The sequence below is a fragment of the Papaver somniferum genome, chromosome 7 (genome assembly GCF_003573695.1).
Source record: "Papaver somniferum cultivar HN1 chromosome 7, ASM357369v1, whole genome shotgun sequence".
In the NCBI taxonomy this organism is placed as follows: domain Eukaryota; kingdom Viridiplantae; phylum Streptophyta; class Magnoliopsida; order Ranunculales; family Papaveraceae; genus Papaver; species Papaver somniferum.
In genome coordinates this window covers 36,572,638-36,591,841 of record NC_039364.1, presented here as the reverse complement: position 1 = coordinate 36,591,841, position 19,204 = coordinate 36,572,638, and the positions used below count along the sequence as shown (strand labels likewise).

Sequence of the window (19,204 nt, the reverse complement as noted above, 5' to 3'; positions counted from 1 at the left end):
CGGACTAGTATATTGTAATATCTCATAGCCTTGTTAGGTATACTGCTATAAACATACCAATATATGACGACTTCACACTTCTTCAAAACACGTTTTCCTTCACTAATGTTGGTGGATGCGATGTGAGAGTTCGAAACCACTAACTTCAAGCACCAGAGTCGAAACAATTGGAAATACCCCAAGTTGATTTTAGGAAGTCTGTACAACTGACAAGAAATAACATCAGTAATTTTTCCTCACACCACTACCAAGCTCACAGTCAATTCGGGTTACACGGTTAAAACTTAAATCTACTCAGGTAAGAAGTTTAAATATTCTCATCCACTGATCCACAACTACAAGCCTAGTATATCTTATATTTTGTCAAAAATAACATAAATTCAATAAAAGGTACATTTGATTTTCACAAAGAAAATCGTTTTGGGAAGGCAGCAAAGCTTTCAAAGAGATCAATACAAACGGTAGAAACATTGGCATCAAAGTCTTAATTTATCAATGGAGCTCATGCAGCCAGTCAGTCCTGCACAGAAGGCAGGAATGATTGAGTCACTGGGCATTAAATTTGAGATAACTGCGTACAACTAACTCTTAAATTTTTTTGAATGTGCACTATCCTCCAAACAGTCAAAGTCGGGTAATTCTGTAATGAAAAGCCAACCAATTCAACTGATATTCGGATTATGAATTTAAGGTTGAGAATAATGCACACCATACATTAAGTATCACTCCAAAATTCGTCCGAATTCCCCCTCCCCTCTTGCAACTGGGAAAAAAATATCTTCCTCTCTTTAAATGCGGTTTTAGCAGTTGCTTCTGCACCTTTAAATTAATTGGACAGGACGACATACTCTATATATCTCGACGGCTTTTATACCTATCAATTAGTCTTCTCCATTATTTGTTTCGTATACAAAGATCATAGGAGAATGGAGCAAAAGTCCACTCCAAATAATCCAGTTGATGAATTGTCTCAATCTCCATCTGCAGTGCAACAATCGACGTTGCCAAAGAAGGAATATCCTGCACGGCGTGCTGTGGCTAAAGGAGTACAGGGAACTCTCTCAAAGACATCGTTGTTGGCAAACTGGTTACCGACAGGAACACTACTAACATTTGAAATGATAATTCCGTCTGTAGCTGGTCATGATTTATCATGTACATCAGTGAGAGCCACAATGATGATAATATTATTGTGTCTTTGTGGTGCTTCTTGTTTTTTTTTTTTTTTCATTTCACAGATAGCTTTAGAGGACCAGATCCAGATGGGAAAGTTTATTATGGGTACGTTACTCCAAGAGGATTGGTTGTGTTTAAACCAGATCTCGGAGTTCACACTCCAAAAGATGAAAAATACAAGTTGAAGTTTTCCGGTTGCCGGTGATCGTAGAGTGACTGATTGTTTATTCAGAAGGCATGTTAAGGAAATTGATGAAGCAATGGAGAGTGTTCCATTAATAGTCGGTGTTATTTGCAGTGGGTTGTACCTTATCTTCCCTAACAATCGTTACGGAATTGGGTGTGTATCTATATGAAGGGGTAAAGTTTTGATTGTTGCTGTGTAATATTTCTCTTAGTGTAAGTTAAAACCATTTTGTCCAAAAAAAAATTCCGGTTGTTTTCATGGTAAGCGCCTTGATTAAATTTTGAATCTTTCTTACATTTCCTGACATCTAATGTTGCACATTACAATGTACAAACTCGGAAATGACTGTACAACAGTTCTCTATATGATTCCTCTTGCATACTCATTATTACATATCTTAGCAATAAGGCTTTGCATCTAGATGTTGCAACCAAAAAGCACATCAAAGGTTTAGCTCTGCTGCTACAGAGAGGCCATAACTGACTGACAACTTGTGCACAAAATTTTGGTTGTTGAATAATTGTATCCCCAGACACAAAATTTCTGATCGTCATACAACGTGTATCAAAGGTTTAGATGCATTTATTGTTTGTTTGAGAATGGTGCACAACATTAGCTGCAAAGGTCATTCCTTAATTTAATGTACGTACTAGTATTGGTTCTCCCTGCAAGTTGGAGGATTGGGTAGGGTAAAGATAATGTGGATCATTGGGACACAGTCTCTTGACTATTCGACTCGTCATTAACAGTGCTTAGCTCATTACTCATTTAGTCATTATCTTACAAGAAATTGGATCCCACCTCTCTCAAATTTAGTGGTGCATACCCTTAAACGGCTTAATCAAAATGTTCTCAAAGATGCAAACCTGAAGTAGGGGCTAGGCATTAGGCATATCGCAATATTTAAGGCAGTACACTGCTAATAGAGAAGAGATGTATGCTTGCCGGTTTGGGGTAACTTTTGGTCGAGGTAATTTAAGGCATATGATGAGAGTACACATTACTGCCGCATTTGGAGGGTGCATGATTCGTGCCATTTGTCCATGAGTCTCTACTAGCTACCCGGACTTAACTCGATCGCCTGTCTCACGGCCGGCACAGTAGCTTGTAGGGACAGATGGTCTCACTACCATTCTTGCTAAAGATTGAAATGTAACGTGGGCATAATATCCGACTCCAATCTAAATAGTTGGATATGTCAATTTTTGGGCCGACCGAGCGAAGCCGGGTAGGACCTTTATATGGCCACTTTTGTGTAAATAATAAGTGATTAATTGACATAAAAAATTGGATTTTAGTGTCCCAAAACTTTTTCAATCAACAATGAAAGAACGAAAGAGTCCCTCCATGTTACTATCTCAGACTAAAACTAGCGTAAATACAACACAAAATGAAGGGTAAATTTTGTGGGCAGAAAAAAGGACACGGAGGTTGGAGATGTTTTAACTGTTGAGGGGCAATTTAGTAAAATCAGAGGTAAAGTGGCCTGAAGGTTGCGGGTTCGAATCCCGGAAACCTGCTCTTTTTTTTTTATTCCCCCTTCTTCTTCATTCTCCTTCGTTGTTTTTTCTTCGTAGTCCCCCAAACTCCAACAGAGAAACTTCGTTGTTTCTTCTCCTTCGTGGTTTGATCTAGAGAGGAGATGATGAAAATTGAGAGAAAAGGATCATGTAATGATTGTTGGTGGTGGTATTGATTGAAGGAATCGATTCAAGCTACGGGAAAGGATAAATCAGGTAATTGAAATTAGGGTTTCTTATTGTATTTTGAATGTTTGTGAAATTAGTGATTATTTTGTAGAATAAGTACTGGGGTTTTCGGACCTGAGAACTATGTAGATGAATTGATAGTTGAATTGCATAATTATAGTGAAGATTAGGAATTAGGGAAGAGAAGATGATTTCTTTGATTCATTCTGCTTAGCACCCATGTAAGAATCCACGTTCCATTCTGCAATTTTTCTGCCATACTGATACCGCATCCTACATTTTGTCGAGAGACTTTAGTCACTAGGTTAAAGTTCAGAATGGGTTTGATGATAAATGGTGATGGCAGTGATTGAGATGGAGAATCGAAGATATGTGATACTATTGTTATTTTAAATTCTGAATTGTTTTCCGATCATTTTACTTTCATTTTAATTGAATGCTGATTACTGTTAATTTTCACAGGTTGATAAGCTTAAAAAGAAGTTAAGACATGAAGAAAGTGTGCATAGAGCTTTGGAGAGAGCTTTCACTAGACCTCTGGGAGCTTTACCTCGTTTGCCTCCTTATCTCCCTCAAAATGTGAGTTTTGATTCATGCTTTCACAATTCCAGTTTCTTATTTTCGTAATCTCTGCAGCTGTTTGGAGATTTTTCGAATTTTGATGAGCTATTTTCTTAAAAAAAAAAGTGGGTTGCCAGACTAACTGGATTTGATTACTTCTTTGCTATATTTAGGTACGGGGTGTAATGAATTGAAATTCTTTCAGTACATCATATTTGAGATATAGCGGGGTTAAATGCGATCTATTTAAGGCCTATACTGCAGTCCCCTTTAGCTATGACCATATGCTCTGCTCTTGGATACAACAGCTAAATATTGATTTTGTGTTTCTTTTTTTTCCTTCTCAATGGTTTAAAAATAAGCTTGTCAGTCGCCTCCCAGACTTCTTGGCTCCCTCAAAGACTGTTTTTACCTCTTAAACACATTACAAAAGAAGACCTAGACCTGCCGACTGTTGCACTATATTGCCAGTTACACTTGATTTTTCGTGTGCGGTTTCCAGTACCCCTTCTGTTCTGTAGTTTTTAACAATGAGCAGGCATATATTTTTGCAAAAAAAGAAAAGAAAAAGAGAGTAGGCATATGTTTGTAGCTGAAGTTTACTTTCACTTACTGAACATATATTTGCATAAGAATCTCATTTAGAGCACCTTAGTCTACTATTCAGAGGTTGAAAAATGTTAACTAACCACTTACTTTGTCTCCCTGTAGGTCAGCAGCCCAACATTCTCGAGCAGCCATCAATGCTTTCCTAAGGGGCGTCATTACTCTGCCCAAGAACTCTCGCGGAAGGCACATCCATAGTGGATGACTGCTGAAAGTTTGAATTTTAAGGCAGCCCAAGAAATTTGAAGTATAATGAATCACAAAAATGATGTATGGAAGCTAGACCTGCATGGTTTGCATGCATCTGAAGTTGTTCACGCCTTGAAAGAGCGTCTTTGGAGGATTGAGACTCAGTTCCCACTTACTGTGCATCCCAATAAAGTTGTCAAACCAATTGATTCCAGCAGTTGCCTTAGCGTGGCCGGACAGACAGAAAAAGACGAGGGAATGACATCACAGAGACCAGGGGTTTTACAAGTTATAACAGGTATGCAGCTTTAGTAGGGGGATATTCCAGTAAAACATCTTACTTTAATTAATCGGCCAGTTAACATGAATGAAGGTGTTTCAGTCTGTAGTAACTGGTGGGTGACTTGCACGTGGATGAACATTGGTGATGAAGTTCAGTTCTGCGGCCAGGGATGGATATGAGATGGTATGGGGTTAGTCATTATTGATCGGACTAGATAGATTTCTTAATTCAGTATCTTACAAGAAATGAGATCCCTCTCTATCAAATTCAATTTTGCATACATACCCTTGAACCTGACATAGGGGTTAGTCATTAGGCACATGGACGTTTTGTCTGTGACAGAAATTTAGTTGGTGGTAATATTTCTAATAGGAAATCTTTCAAAGCTTTTGTGAATAGGTTTTCTCTTATTGACTTACCAATGGCCGGAGGAAGATCAACACGGGCTAATTCTCAGAATCCTCCTTTATTGATCGGACTAGATAGATTTCTTCTTTCTCCAGATTTTCAAGAACACTGACCTGCACCAATCCAATTAAGATTAAAGAGACGAATTTTTGATAATGCTCCAATCTTGCTTTGTTGTAACTCTGGTGAGAAATTCAGATCTCCTTTCAGGTTAGATATTCATTCTTAATCATCCTGATTTTGTGAATAATCTTAAAATCTGGTGGAACAATTTAACTTTCTCCGGTAGACCAAGTTTTATCTTTGCCAAAAAATTACAAGTTCTGAAATTCATCATTAAGAGTTGGCAGGAGGATACTTTTGGTGATTTGCAGTCACAATTGGATAATCTGGAGCTCACAATTGATGTGCTTGACAACTTAGAAGAAATTCAGGTGTTAAGTGATGATGATGTAGTGGCTAGGGAGCAGGCTAAAGTGAAACACATTTCTTTGTCCCTAACTTTAGCAAGAAGGTTGGCAAAGAGAGCTAAAGAAAGATGGATGAAGGATGGAGAAACTAATTCAAATTATCTACATCAGCTTGCTTCTTTCAAATATAAACATACAACATCAATTGTTTGAAAATTGAAGGAAATTTGTGGTATGACAAAAAAAAGATAGCTGAGGAAACTAAAGCTTTTTATACTTCTTTATTCACTGAGAAGCACAAGTCAAGACCTGATTTTGAGCATCTTGACATGCCTTCTATTTTTTTTATGGAGAACATAAACTTGGAGTTACCATTTTCTGAAGAGGAGGTTAAGAAAGTGGTGGATGGTTTTGGTGCAAACAAAAGCCCTGGTCCTGATGGCTTCACAATGGAATTTTACAAGCATGCTTGGGAGATTACCAAGAAAGATTTGATGTTGGTGGTAAAAGAATTTGAGTTCTCAAGTATATTAGACTGGAGAATAAATTGCACCAATATTACTTTGATTTATAAGTGCAGTGGGGTTGTTTCTTTACACAACTTTAGCATATAAGCTTAATAGGCAGTGTGTATAAGATAATTTCTAAAATGCTTGCAGAAAGATTGAAAAAGGTGCTACCTTCAATCATTTCAGATGTTCAGGGTGCCTTTGTCCATGGAAGGCAAATCCATGATGACATATTAATTGCTTCAGAACTAATTGATTCTAAATTAAGGAAAATCGATACAGGTATTATCTGCAAAGTAGACTTTGAGAAAGCATTTGACAATGTAAACTGGGGATGTGTTGATATGGTGTTAGGAAGATTTGGTTTTGGTCACAAATGGAGAAGATTTGGTATTAGACAGGGGGACCCTATCCCATCTTTTCTTTTCATTTTGGTAATAGTGGTTATATCCTTGATGTTTAAGAAAGCTGCAGCTCAAAATTTAATCTCTGGTTTCAAAGTAGTAAATCAAGGCACTATTATCACTCATTTTCAGTTTGCATATGACTTGATAGTCTTTCTTAAGGATGATGAAGCCCAAATTAACAATTTTAAAAGTATTCTTTTAGCTTTTGAAATTTTTTCTGGTCTAAAAGTTAATTTCAGGAAGAGCACAATTGTCGGTCTTGGGCAATTACTTAATGGAGAGGTATGCGTTGATACTTTTGGTTGCTCCCTCACTCAATTACCTATGAACTATTTAGGTATTCCTCTTGGTAACATAGCGGAAGCGTACAACTTGGATCAAGGATCCAAAAGATAATAAAAACTAGTATGAAATCAATAGATTCACAAAAGCTATAGCAAAACTAGAGAACAATAATAACAAAATAAAATATATTTGATAAATGAATAAGATAATAATGTTGAATGTGTAGAAATTCTACAATACTAAGCCTTCTTATATATGCTTCACTATTACCTAAAAGTATTATAACTAGAAAAGGAAATAACTAGAAAAGGGAAATAAATCTAAACTGGGAAACTAATAAGTTCTAGAATATGGAAAATTAAGAAACAATACTAGAAATAGAAATAGTTTTGACTCTCATGTCAAATGGGGGTGACTTGGTCTAGATGTCCTACATCAAGCCCCCCTTCTTGAAAAGAACTCGACCTCGAGTTCGGTGTTGGAAGAGAAACCTCATCGTCTGGGAAATAAGGAAAAATATCCTTAACGTTGAATGTGGACGAGATATTCATATGAGCTGGGAGGTCAACAACGTAAGCATTGTTGTTGATCTTCTTGAGAATGCGGATAGGGTAAATCTTCTTGTACTTCGTCTTGTTGTAGGTACAAGTAGGAAAACGATCCTTGCTTAAGTACACTATCACTAGATCACCAACTTCATAAGATCGAAAACGACGTCGACGATCATCATCTAGATTATACTTGGCATTAGCAGCTTCCAAGTTTATCTTGACCTTATTATGTAGCACTTGTAGGGACTCGATCATGTGATCAGTTGCAACATTGGAACTAGGTACTGATGGTAAAGAGACGTGATCCAATGTGTGGTTAGGAACCTTAGAATAAACAATTTGAAAAGATGCATAATCTGTGGACGGATTAGAAACTGAATTGGAGGCAAATCAGCTTGAGAAAGAGATAAATCCCACTGTCGTGGCTTGTCTCCAGATAAACAACGAATAAGATTCCCTAATGCTCGGTTTACTACTTCCGTTTTTCCGTCAGTTTGTGGGTGAGCGGTGCTACTAAACTGCAGTTTGGTTTGGAGACGAGTCCAAAGTGTCTTCCACAACCAACTTAAGAACTTAGTGTCTCTATTAGAAGTAATGGTCCTGGGAATTCCATGTAAACAGACTATTTCACCGAAGAAAAGATTTGTTGTAGTCACAGCATCCATAGTCTTCTTGCAAGGAATAAAATGTGTCATTTTTGAAAAGCGATCAACAACCACAAAAATAGAATCATGAGCTCTTTCGGTTCTTGGTAAACCTAACACAAAATTCATTGATATATCTTCCCAATGAGCATCTGGAACTGGGAGAGGGATGTATAGTCCTGTATTTGGTGCATGACCTTTACTTCGTTGACAAACAATACAACGTTGCACAAAATCATGGACATCCTTTTTTGAGAGAATTCCAAAAGTAACGAGATTCGACTAGAGATTTAGTTTCATCTCGCCCGAAATGGCCAGAAAGACCACAACTATGTAACTCCTTAATAAGGTGTTCAAGAGTAGCTTCTTATGGAACCGGAGAGCATATCAAGCATATCATCTAATCTTCGAATTGGGAAGCGATAGCGGATTGTGATCTTATTAACAACTCTACTATTAATACACATACGCCAAGTTCCATAGGCACAAGAAGAGGGGAACAACGCACAGGCTCAAACTGGGTTGTATGAAACCTTTAGAAAACAATTCATCCACTTGACCTCGAAGTATATCATGTTCTTTAGGGCTCATACGATAGTGGGGAAGATTAGGAAAACTTGCACCAGGCATGAGATCTATTTTGTGTTGAATATTTCTCATAGGAGGCAAAGAATTAGGCATATCAGATGGTAAAGCACATGCAAATTCATCTAGTAAGGACTGCACTTGAGTAGGAATAGTTGTAGAAAGGTTTGGACTAGAAGGTTGTACAAGTAAAGCATAAATTGTACCTGATTCTTGTGCATCATCTAAGATGTCCGGGGAAACCAACATCGTAGTCTCTTCTTGTTGTAGACTTGGCTTAGGTTTCGCATAAAATGGTTGCAATATGATTTTGTTTTCATTGTACATGAAAAAATACGTATTAGATTTACCTCTATAAGTCACATCCACATCATATAGCCATGGGTGTCCAAGTAATATATGGCAATCATTAATATCCACAACATCACAAACCACGCATCGTCTCATTGTAAGTCCCAATTTTAAATGACACGAGACATTGAGAAGCTACATTCTTCTTGATGTTATCGTCAATCAAACCAATAGAGTATGGGTTAGGATGTGGGTGAGTAGATAATTACAGCGTATCCACCAATCTAAATGAAATAATATTTTGACAACTACCACTGTCAATAATCATATCACAGATCTTGTTCTGCACACGACATTGAGTGCGGAACAAACGGTTACGAGTTGGATAGTTAACACGAGGAACATATAATATATTTCGAATAACATAACAGAAATAATCTCCTTCATCTCCTTTCTCTGCATATGTAGGTATGTCTTTCATATTTCCAATAACTTCCTCACTTTCTTCCTCATATACATCAGAAGACTCTTTTTCAGCCATCAATGTACGCCCACTTCTACATTGGTTTAATGTATGACCTGGTTGCTTACACTTATAATACTTGTTTTCAGTTGGGTATGCATAAGGGTTTTAAGGTTTTTATCTAATGGGTTGAGCACTACCAGGTTGGGGTGAAGGTGGTGGAGTCTTTATGGTAGGTAAGGTTTGGGAATAAGATGGTTGGGTAGTAGTGGTAGTGGGAGTGGGAGTAGGAGAAGTACGGGATTGGAATGGAGAAGGTTTTTGCCTAGTAGGAAAATTTTGAAACGAAGATTTTCTAGGATAAGAGAATGAGGATTTTGGGTATGGTTGTGGAAAAAGCATGAAAGATTAATTCTATCTTTAGAGCATTATTAATGACAGCATAAAGAGAAGTGTGTTGTTGAGTAGCTAACATTTCTTGTATATTCCAATCAAGTCCATTAATGAAATGTCCAATCGTTTGATCAACTGTCTCATTCAGCTGATTTCGAGATAACAAACGGGAAAATTCAGTCACATATTCTTGTACTGAGCGGTTACCTTGGAGACAGTTTTGCAAACTGATCTACAAGGTTTTGCATGTAGTCCGGAGGAAGAAATCTTTTCTTCAACAGTTGTTTCATGGCTATCCAGGGTTGAATTTGTCGCAGTCCTTGATCGGTTCGTTCTATTTGAAGATGATCCCACCATGAGGAAGTCGGTCCAGTAAATCAGAAAGCAACAAGCTTTACTTGTTGATCTTCAGATATGTGCATATAAGCAAGGAAACGATCAACTGTCCACAGCCAATCTAAGAAATCTTCAATGTGTAAGAATCCATCAAATGGGGTTATATCAGCTTTGGGGCGATAGGTTATTTCCCATGTTCCTTTGATGGCGCGGTGGTGGAGGATAATAATATGGCTCATAATCTTCAACATCAATTGCTTGCTGCTTTGTAGAAGATTTGTGCAAGTTATGAGGAGTTGAGTAAGAGCTGAAATCTTCAAAGAATTCAAATTGTGGGGTTGAGCAAGGTGGAAAGGAAGAGTAACTTGGAGTAGTGTATAATGGATAATAATATAATTTATTTTGGGAAGTGTAATGGTTGGAAGAAGGTTGGGAAGTGGCTGGGGGGATTTGAAGATGAGTGGTGGAGTTGAGAGGGGTAGAAGTATGAGGATGGACAGATTCAACTTGGGTTTTAGGTAATTCTATAATTATCTTCTTTCCATCTTGTCCTATGAAGTTAGTAGACAACAAATTTTTGATATCTTTTGTGAGATCTTCACAACGTTTTTCTATCATTGTGGCTAACTTTGTTTTGATACTGGTTGTTATTGTTTGCATATCAGTTTCTAGTTTATTCTTCAAATTAATCCTCAACTCTTCAATATTATTATCACCCATGTTAGCGGAGGCTCTCAATCGAGACTCTGGTACCACTTAACGTAGTGAAAGCGTATAACTTGGATCAAGGATCCAAAAGATAATAAAAATTGGTGTGAAATCAATAGGTTCACAAAAGCTATAACAAACTAGAGAACAATAATAACTAAATAAAATATCTTTGATAAATCAATAAGATAATAATGTTGAATGTGTATAAATTCTACAATACTAGGCCTTCTTATATATGCTTCATTATTTCCAAAAAAACTATTATAACTAGAAAAGGGAAATCAATCTAAACTAGGAAACCAATAAGTTCTAGAATAGGGAAAATTAAGAAACAATACTATAAATAGAAAGAGGTTTGACTCTCATGTCAAATGGGGGTGACTTGGTCAAAATGTCCTACATCAGTAAGACTATTTGGAATGATATTATTCAAGAGTTTCAGCAGAAACTGACAGCTTAGAAGAGAACATATTTATCTATTGGTCAGAGGTTAATCATGCTACATAGTGTGATGGCTAGTTTGCTTGTTTACTATATGTCTATGTTTCAAATGCCAGTAAGTGTAGTGAAGATTCTTTAGAGAATTATGAGAAATTTCTTATGGGTTTCATGTAGTTCTACTAAGAAGAGGAGTTGGGTTGGATGGTCTAAGGTTGCTTTGCCAAAAAGTAGAGGTGGAATTGGTATTAAGAAATTGAAGCTAGTCAATAAAGCTCATCATGCAAAATGGATATGGAGATATGGCAGTAAAAAATATGTCATATGGAGGAGAATAAAAAATCAAAAATTTGGTGGTATCACTGAAGTATTGTTTCCTAATCAGTCTAATAGATCTGTGTGCTTTAGTTTATGGTCTGGCATCCTGAAATCTAGAGACTTTGTTAAATCTGGCACTTCTTTGACCGTGGCTTGTGGTAATAGCATATATTTTTGGTATGATGTTTGGATTGGAGAGCATCCTTTAAAAATTCTTTCTCCAGCTTTATTTCATTTTTCTAAAAAGAAATCTGTTGTGTTGAAGGATATGATCTCTTCCGAAGGAGCTTAGGATTTTGGATTTGTAAGAAGTCTGGCTGTGAACTTATTACATGTGATTGGTGACCCAGTTAATCTGTTGAACTCTATGGATGGAGATGAGGATATTATATATTGGATTTATGGTAAAGGTGAAGGTTTCTCAGTTGCAAATGCTTATTCTGTTATGGAAATGGACGGTTTTCTTTCTTTCCCTGACAAACAGATTTGGAATCCTAAAATTCCTTTGAAGGTGGCTTTCCTAGTCTGGACTTTGTGTTATAATGGGGCTGCTACTATGGATTATTTGTACAATGCATGACTAGTTTAAGATCCAGCTTGTCTTCTCTGTAATCACCATACAGAAACACATTCTCATCTTTTTCTTCATTGTACAACTACAATGGGTGTTTGGGACTATTTCTTAAAAAGTTTTGGAGTTAATTGGGTGCACTCAGGTGATGGGAAAAGAACAATTTGGGAGTAGGGTAACAGGAAAATCAAGAAGTTGGTGAAGAGGCTATGAGGTTATTTACCCTTTTCTATTTGGTAGTGTGTGTGGAGTGAGAGAAACAATAGGCTTTACAATAATTTGGTCAGAAACACTAAGCAGCTAATTATTGAAGTTAAATGTCTGTTGTTCAATTGGACAATCAATACCAATATTTTTGTTGGTTTCAGTTTATCGACTCTAATCTGTAATTGGGATGTTGTGATACACACATCTTTGTAATTCTTGTCTTTGTCACTTTTCGAGTGACAAAGATTTTCTTATAAAATTTGTTTTTTTCAGTTAAAAAAAAATAAAACTCGTTTGTTTTCTAAAATTATCTTTTTCAGGCCGGTAAAACTAGATTGGCATATTGTACCAAAGTATCGGCTATGTTGTTTGCCACTTTCTCCCAAATACTAAAACATTTAAGAAATGACAATCTCATATAACACTACAAGTTATTCAGCTGACAGTTCCCGTGGCACCATTAATTGCCTCAATCATATACAACAAACTATGACAAATTGTTTATGTGTATCCTCCAAAGAATAACCGCATGATTCGGTAATGAAAGATAAACAGATTGTAAAAATTGAGGTTAAGATGTACTGCAAAGTTCTTCCAAGTTCCCCCTCTCCTCTGCAACTGAGGCAAAATATCCACCTTTTTCAATGCTGCTTTACAGTTTAAGCAGTTGCTTTTACACACCTTTAATTTAATAGAGAAGGACAAAGTATGTTGACTGCATTTATATTTATCAATTATTAGTCATCTCCAATTTTTGTTTCTTATACAAAGTTCACATAAAAATGGAGTAAAAGGAAGACGCGACTAGAATTTAAGTCTCCAATCCAAATAACCCAGTAGATGAATCGCCTCAATTTCCATCTGCACTGCAACAACATATGTTGCACTCTCAGCAATATACTGCAAGGCGTGCAGTGGCTAATGGAGTACAGATAACTCTATTGAAGACAACAATGTTGGTGAACTGGTTACCAACGGGAACACTACTAACATTTGAAATGATTATTCCGACACTAGCTGGTGATGATCAATGTACACCAGTGAAAACCACAATGATGGTAGTATTATTGTGCCTTTGTTTTTCTCTGTTGTAGTAAAGTGGTTCATAGTATGGATGACCACTCCTTATGGTTAAGTGCATGGAACATTTCTTTATGTTGGAAACATGTAGAACTAGTCATTTGTTACTAGACACGTGTAGCTCTTTATCTTATCCTTGATTACAAGTGTACTAACACAAGCTCTCCACCTCTTGTATTTAAATGGAACTAATGGAAATAAAAGACACACCTGATTTCTCTTCCTCTCTTTCATGCTTTGTCTCTTTTATGTTTTCTCTCTTATTTTGTCTACCATTCTAAACACGTTATCAGCACGATGCCTAACTATTTGAGTTTCAAACTTTCAAACACAAAACAAAAGAAAGTTGTTGGCTTCATTCTCAAAATCAAGAAGAATTTTTCCAAAAGAAGGTATAACTCAACCACTCTTTCCATTATCATGTACCTATTTACTCTTATTGAAAGTGATATATTTGTCTCATCTATCACATGATATGATAATATTAGCTTCTACTATTTATTTTAGTTACACCAAAAGTTAAAACAAAATAATCCATTTGATTCTTACTAGTTGATTTTCAACTTGATAGTGATAGTTTATTTGTTTCTTTATGATCACATGCTTGTCTTCTAACATGAAAATGACATTTTTATCTCTAGTTTAATTAATTAAAATCATGTGACACACAAGAAATATGGTTTGTTTTACTTATACAAAAAAAAAGGAAAGAAGGGACATCTGATTTTGTTTCAAACTCCCCATGTGATGTTTTACTTTCTCTTTTATTCTATTTTTTTTAAATAATAAATAAATAAATACATGCATGGATATTACTTTTGAAGGATATCATATCATTCTACTTGTTAGCAAATGTATTATACCCATGATGCATATGTATGTATGTTAATTATTTTTCTTGAAAACCATAAATATTCTAGTATTTTATTTGTATCAAATATTCATCATATATGTATACATTCATGATGTTATCCCCACCATATGTTATAATTTTCCATACATATTTCTTTAGTATGTTATACTATTTTTTTTTAGACCTTCCTCAAAAATTGACATGTATTTTATGCTTAGTATTATATTTTAGTTTGATATTACTCATGCATGTCACAAATATTGACCAAAACCTATTTTTATCCCGCAAACGGTTTGCTACTAAATATGCGAACTAATTGCGACTTAAATTCCAATAATTTTGTATGCGAATATAAATGATAAATAGGCTTGTAGTTTATTTTTTTTTTAACAGACCTATTTTCAGTTGACTCTTTTGTCAACCTTATTACCAAATTGTTTGCAATTTTTAAACCATAAAGAAATTTGGTTTGCAAACAAAGTTCCCTTGTTAAAACCATAAAGAAGCTTGGTTAATTAATTTTGTAGACTGGCTTATGATCAGAGATTGGATTATATGACATATCCGTATTACCCACAAAACCATAAAGAAATTTGGTTTTGGTATCCATCTTGGCCATAAAGAAATTTGGTCACGGGAAAATGATACCGGGATTTGTTGTGGACTCAGAAGGACTTGAGCACCATATTAATGTCCTTTATTTTGTCTATGTAGATGGACCCAATTCGACCAGAATTCGAACTTTTGGACTCAACAGGACTTGAGTATCGTTGTTGGGTAGCTGATGTCGAAACCGTATTCGTGGCAAAGGACTTCACCTCCACTATCAAGCCATCTGCCGATGCTTCTTCGGCAACTGAGAAAGACAAAGCTAATGCTCTTATGTTCCTCAAGAGGCATATCGATCCTAACCTGCATTGGGGTTATCATCACTTGAAGACACCAAAAGAGCTATGGGATGCCCTAAATAGCCATTTTGGAACATTCATGATTCCTTAATACCACAATTGAACGTCTTGTGGAACGAAATCCGCTTCCTCGATTATGTAAAAGTGAATGATTTCCAAAAAGACAAGTTGAAAATTCAGGCACGTATGGACTTTTGTGGAAAGAAACTTACTGATGAGGAAATGATTCAGAAAACCCTATCGACCTTTCCCACCTCGTCCATGATACTAGCGAACCAGTATCGTTTAGAGGTTGACAACAAAAGAATCACCACATTCAGTACGTTGATAAACTTACTACAAGTGGTCGAAAGGCACAATGAGATTCTTGTCAATAACAATGCCAGAGCTGTCGGGAAAAAGAAAGTTCCCGAAGCTAACCATGGCAAGGTCAATAAGGGAAAGAACCCCAAAGGAAAGAGGACTCGACATTCTGATTCACATCCCCATGATCCATACCCACGTGGAGATAACACCTCTCGTGGAAGAGGACGTAAGGGACATTATCGAGGTCGAGGACGTAAAGGTCACTCTAATGTTTGGAACATAGAAGGAATTTTTGGTCATAGTGGTGGTGATCCTAAGTTCGAGAAACATTTAAAAATCCCACTAACAAAAAATCCGCAGACGAAAATGCGCCTTATTTTAGGTGTGGAAGTACCAGACATTGGTACAAGCATTGCAAGGCTAGTGCCAATGTAGCTGCGAGCTACAAAAAGTACCGTGAAACTCTCGAACAAGATGCTCACTATATGGAAGAAAATGATGTGACCCCTGACGTCAATCTCACAATTTCATACTTCCTGGGAAATGAGGACTTTGCCCCAATCATGGATGTGCCTGATTTTGCTTGGGCCTAAGAATTTAGTTTCTTGTTTTATGTCTTGCTAGACTCTATCTGCCTTTAGATGCTTTGAAATTTTTATGTTATCTTGGACTATCGTTTGTTTAATAGTTTGAGTAGGTTTTACTGTTGTTGAACATGTTCTTACCATCTTTGTGTTGTGTGTATGGATTATCTATAAGTACTTATTTTCTATTATGTTCTATAGAATTTTACTTTGTTTATGATAATCTGTTGTTTAGCATGTAAATTAGAATGGAAAGGACGCCATTCTAGTAGAACAAAATTCTCTAAAGGAAGTGAGATAAATTGTTCATTTTTCTTTATTTGTAACATTCCTTCCTAATGTACTTGTAGGAATGTCTCCAGGAGAAATTGAATGTTTAGTTGATAGTGCAACCACCCACACTATCCTAAGAAATAGACAATTCTTTATCGATTTTACTCCTTATAAAACATTTGTGACTACGATGATTGGATCATCGCAAGTAATAATTGGGCGAGGTACTGCTCAATTCTTGTTTCCAAACGGCACAATGATTAAAGTCACAGAAGCTCTATATGCACCAAGAGCTCACCGACTTTGTTAAGTTTCAAGGATATCCTTGCAAATGGTTATCACTTGGAAACTCACTGTGAAAATGGAATTAAGTACATATATGTGACCTCTAGTGAATGCGGAAGGAAGCGCATTTTAGAGAAACTAATGAGTCACTCTAGTGGATTGTATATCACCACTATTAGGATTATTGAATCCCATGTGGTTGCCAACGATGAACTGTTGGCCAGTGACTAATATAAGCTTTGGCACGATCGACTAGGGCACCCAGGTCGTGATATGATGATCCGTGTTTTGAAGAACTCATACGGACATCCCTTCTTTCGAATGAAAAAGAAAATGGGTAAACATATTGTTACAATGCGGAGTAACAATGTGCTTTCTAAAGTAAATGATGCACAATCTATGCCTTTTAAAGCAAGAGAAGCGCAACCTTCGCCTTCCAAAGTAATTGAAGCGCACCCCCATCCCATTCTTCTTCGATGTCCTTATCGAAGGCACATCCCTCATTCTGCAAAGCTTGTTCTTTGGCAAGACAGGATCGAGACCATCCTATGCTAAAGATACCAAACAAAATATTCCATTTTTACAAAGAATACAAGGTGATATTTGTGGACCTATACATCCAGAATGTGGACCATTCAGGTATTTTATGGTTCTGGTTGATGCTTCGACCCGTTGGTCACACGTTGCATTGTTGTCCACAAGAAATGCTGCATTTGCAAAGCTCCTAGCACAAATTATACGACTAAGAGCTCACCACCCTGATCATCCAATCAAGTCTATCAGACTTGATAATGCTGGAGAATTTACATCTAAAGGATTTGATGATTTCTGTATGTCTAATGGAATTGACGTAGAGCATCCAGTACCCCATGTACACACTAAAAATGGTCTCGCACAAGCTACCATCAAGAGGTTACAGATGATAGCGAGGGCATTGGTTATGCGTTCCAACCTGCCTATTACTGCCTGGGGGTACGCCATATTGCATGCAGCATTACTTATTCGCTTTAGACCCACTGCTAGCCAACCATTTTCTGCGTACCAGTTGGTAACTGGATATGAGCCTGATATTTCACATTTACGCATATTTGGTTATGCCGTATACGTGCCTATTGCGCCCCCACAGCGTATTAAGATGGGTCCATAAAGACGAGTAGGTATTTATGTTGGATACGAATCCCCAACAATTATCCTCTACTTAGAACCTTTGACAGGCGATCTCTTTACCTCTAGATTTGCGGATTGTCACTTTGATGAGGCAACCTTCCCGTCATTAGGGGGAGGTATGGAAAAGTACTTCCAAAGGGAACAACGAGAATTGTCTTAGTGTGTTCCCACGTTGTCTCTTCTTGATCCCCGCACTCCACAATGCGAAAGTGAAGTGAAAAGAATTATCGATCTTCAGAATGTGGCAAATTCAATCCCTGATGCATTTACTGATATCGCTAAAGTGACGAGATCACATATACCAGCTGCAAACGTGCCTGCAAGGTTATAAATTCCCGACAAGGGAAAATGTACGATAGATATAGGTACCAAGGCTGCACTTGGTGGAAGTGTAGCTGAGGCCGTGGCCCCCAAAAGGAAGAGGGGGATACCACTTGGTTCAATCGATACTCATCGAAGGAAGAAAAGGGCGAATAAGGCACAAACCGATCCATATATCATCAATACAGATAATCCATCTCATGAGATTGTCTCTGATTACAGTTATGTCCATGAATCATTACTGGGGGATGCCCCGAAGTTTGAACTGATTCCAGAGAACAAAGAAATCCCTATGGATTATGAAAGTGCATACGTGTTGATGGAAAGATCCTCCACGCATATTGATGATATATCCGCATATAATGTTGCTCGAGAGATTAATATAGAGCATGATGATATCGAACCACGCTCTATTGCAGAATGCCAAAAGAGAGCAAATTGTCCTCAATGGAGAGACGCAATTTGGACTGAACTAGATTCACTGGCAAAAAGACAGGTATTTGGTGCGGTAGTGCTAACCCCACCAGGTGTAAAGCATGTAGGACATAAATGGGTATTTGTCAGAAAGCGTAATGAGAAGAAAGAAGTCTTGAGATATAAGGCTCGCCTTGTGGCGCAAGGTTTCTCACAACGCCCTGGGATTTATTACAAAGAAACGTACTCTCTTGTAATGGACGTCATAACGTTCCGTTACTTAGTCAGCTTAGTAGTTTCAGAAGGACTTGAAATGCAACTTATGGATGCGACTCCTTACACCGAAATATTCATATGGAACTTTCATGAATATTCATGCGACTTGAAATGCAACTTATGGAAGTCCATATGGAACTTTCATGAATATCTCCTGTAATAAGGACTTGACTTGGGTTTGTTTTATCCCTATGGAGACGAAAGGAGGGCTGCTAATGTAATTGCGACTCCTTACATCGAAACCTCAAATAATGTTTTGGTTGGTTTTGCTGATGCTGGGTACCTCTCAGACCCACATAAAGGTCGATCCCAAACTGGATACGTGTTTACCATAGGGAATACAACGATATCCTGGAGATCGACCAAGCAAACCCTTGTGTCTACCTCCACGAACCACTCTGAGATCACGGCCCTACATGAGGCGGTTCGTGAGTGTATATGGTTAAGGTCTATCATTACACATATTCGAGGGACATGTGGTTTGAGTTCTACCACTGAA

General features: G+C 37.1%; 1 long non-coding RNA gene and 1 pseudogene across 2 annotated transcripts; both read left to right on the top strand.

The window, feature by feature from the left end:
• The first annotated feature begins 748 nt into the window (after positions 1-748).
• On the top strand, positions 749-1,667 carry LOC113292581 (annotated as a pseudogene).
• Positions 1,668-2,918: 1,251 nt separating this feature from the next.
• On the top strand, positions 2,919-13,244 carry LOC113296988. 2 transcript variants are annotated; one of them, XR_003333236.1, is made up of 5 exons: positions 2,919-3,099; positions 3,535-3,651; positions 4,345-4,726; positions 4,811-4,894; positions 11,726-13,244. It is a non-coding gene; the product is annotated as an uncharacterized LOC113296988 (long non-coding RNA). The 2 variants fall into 2 exon arrangements; XR_003333235.1 differs by having other exon boundaries at positions 4,811-4,901.
• The last annotated feature ends 5,960 nt before the right edge of the window (positions 13,245-19,204 follow it).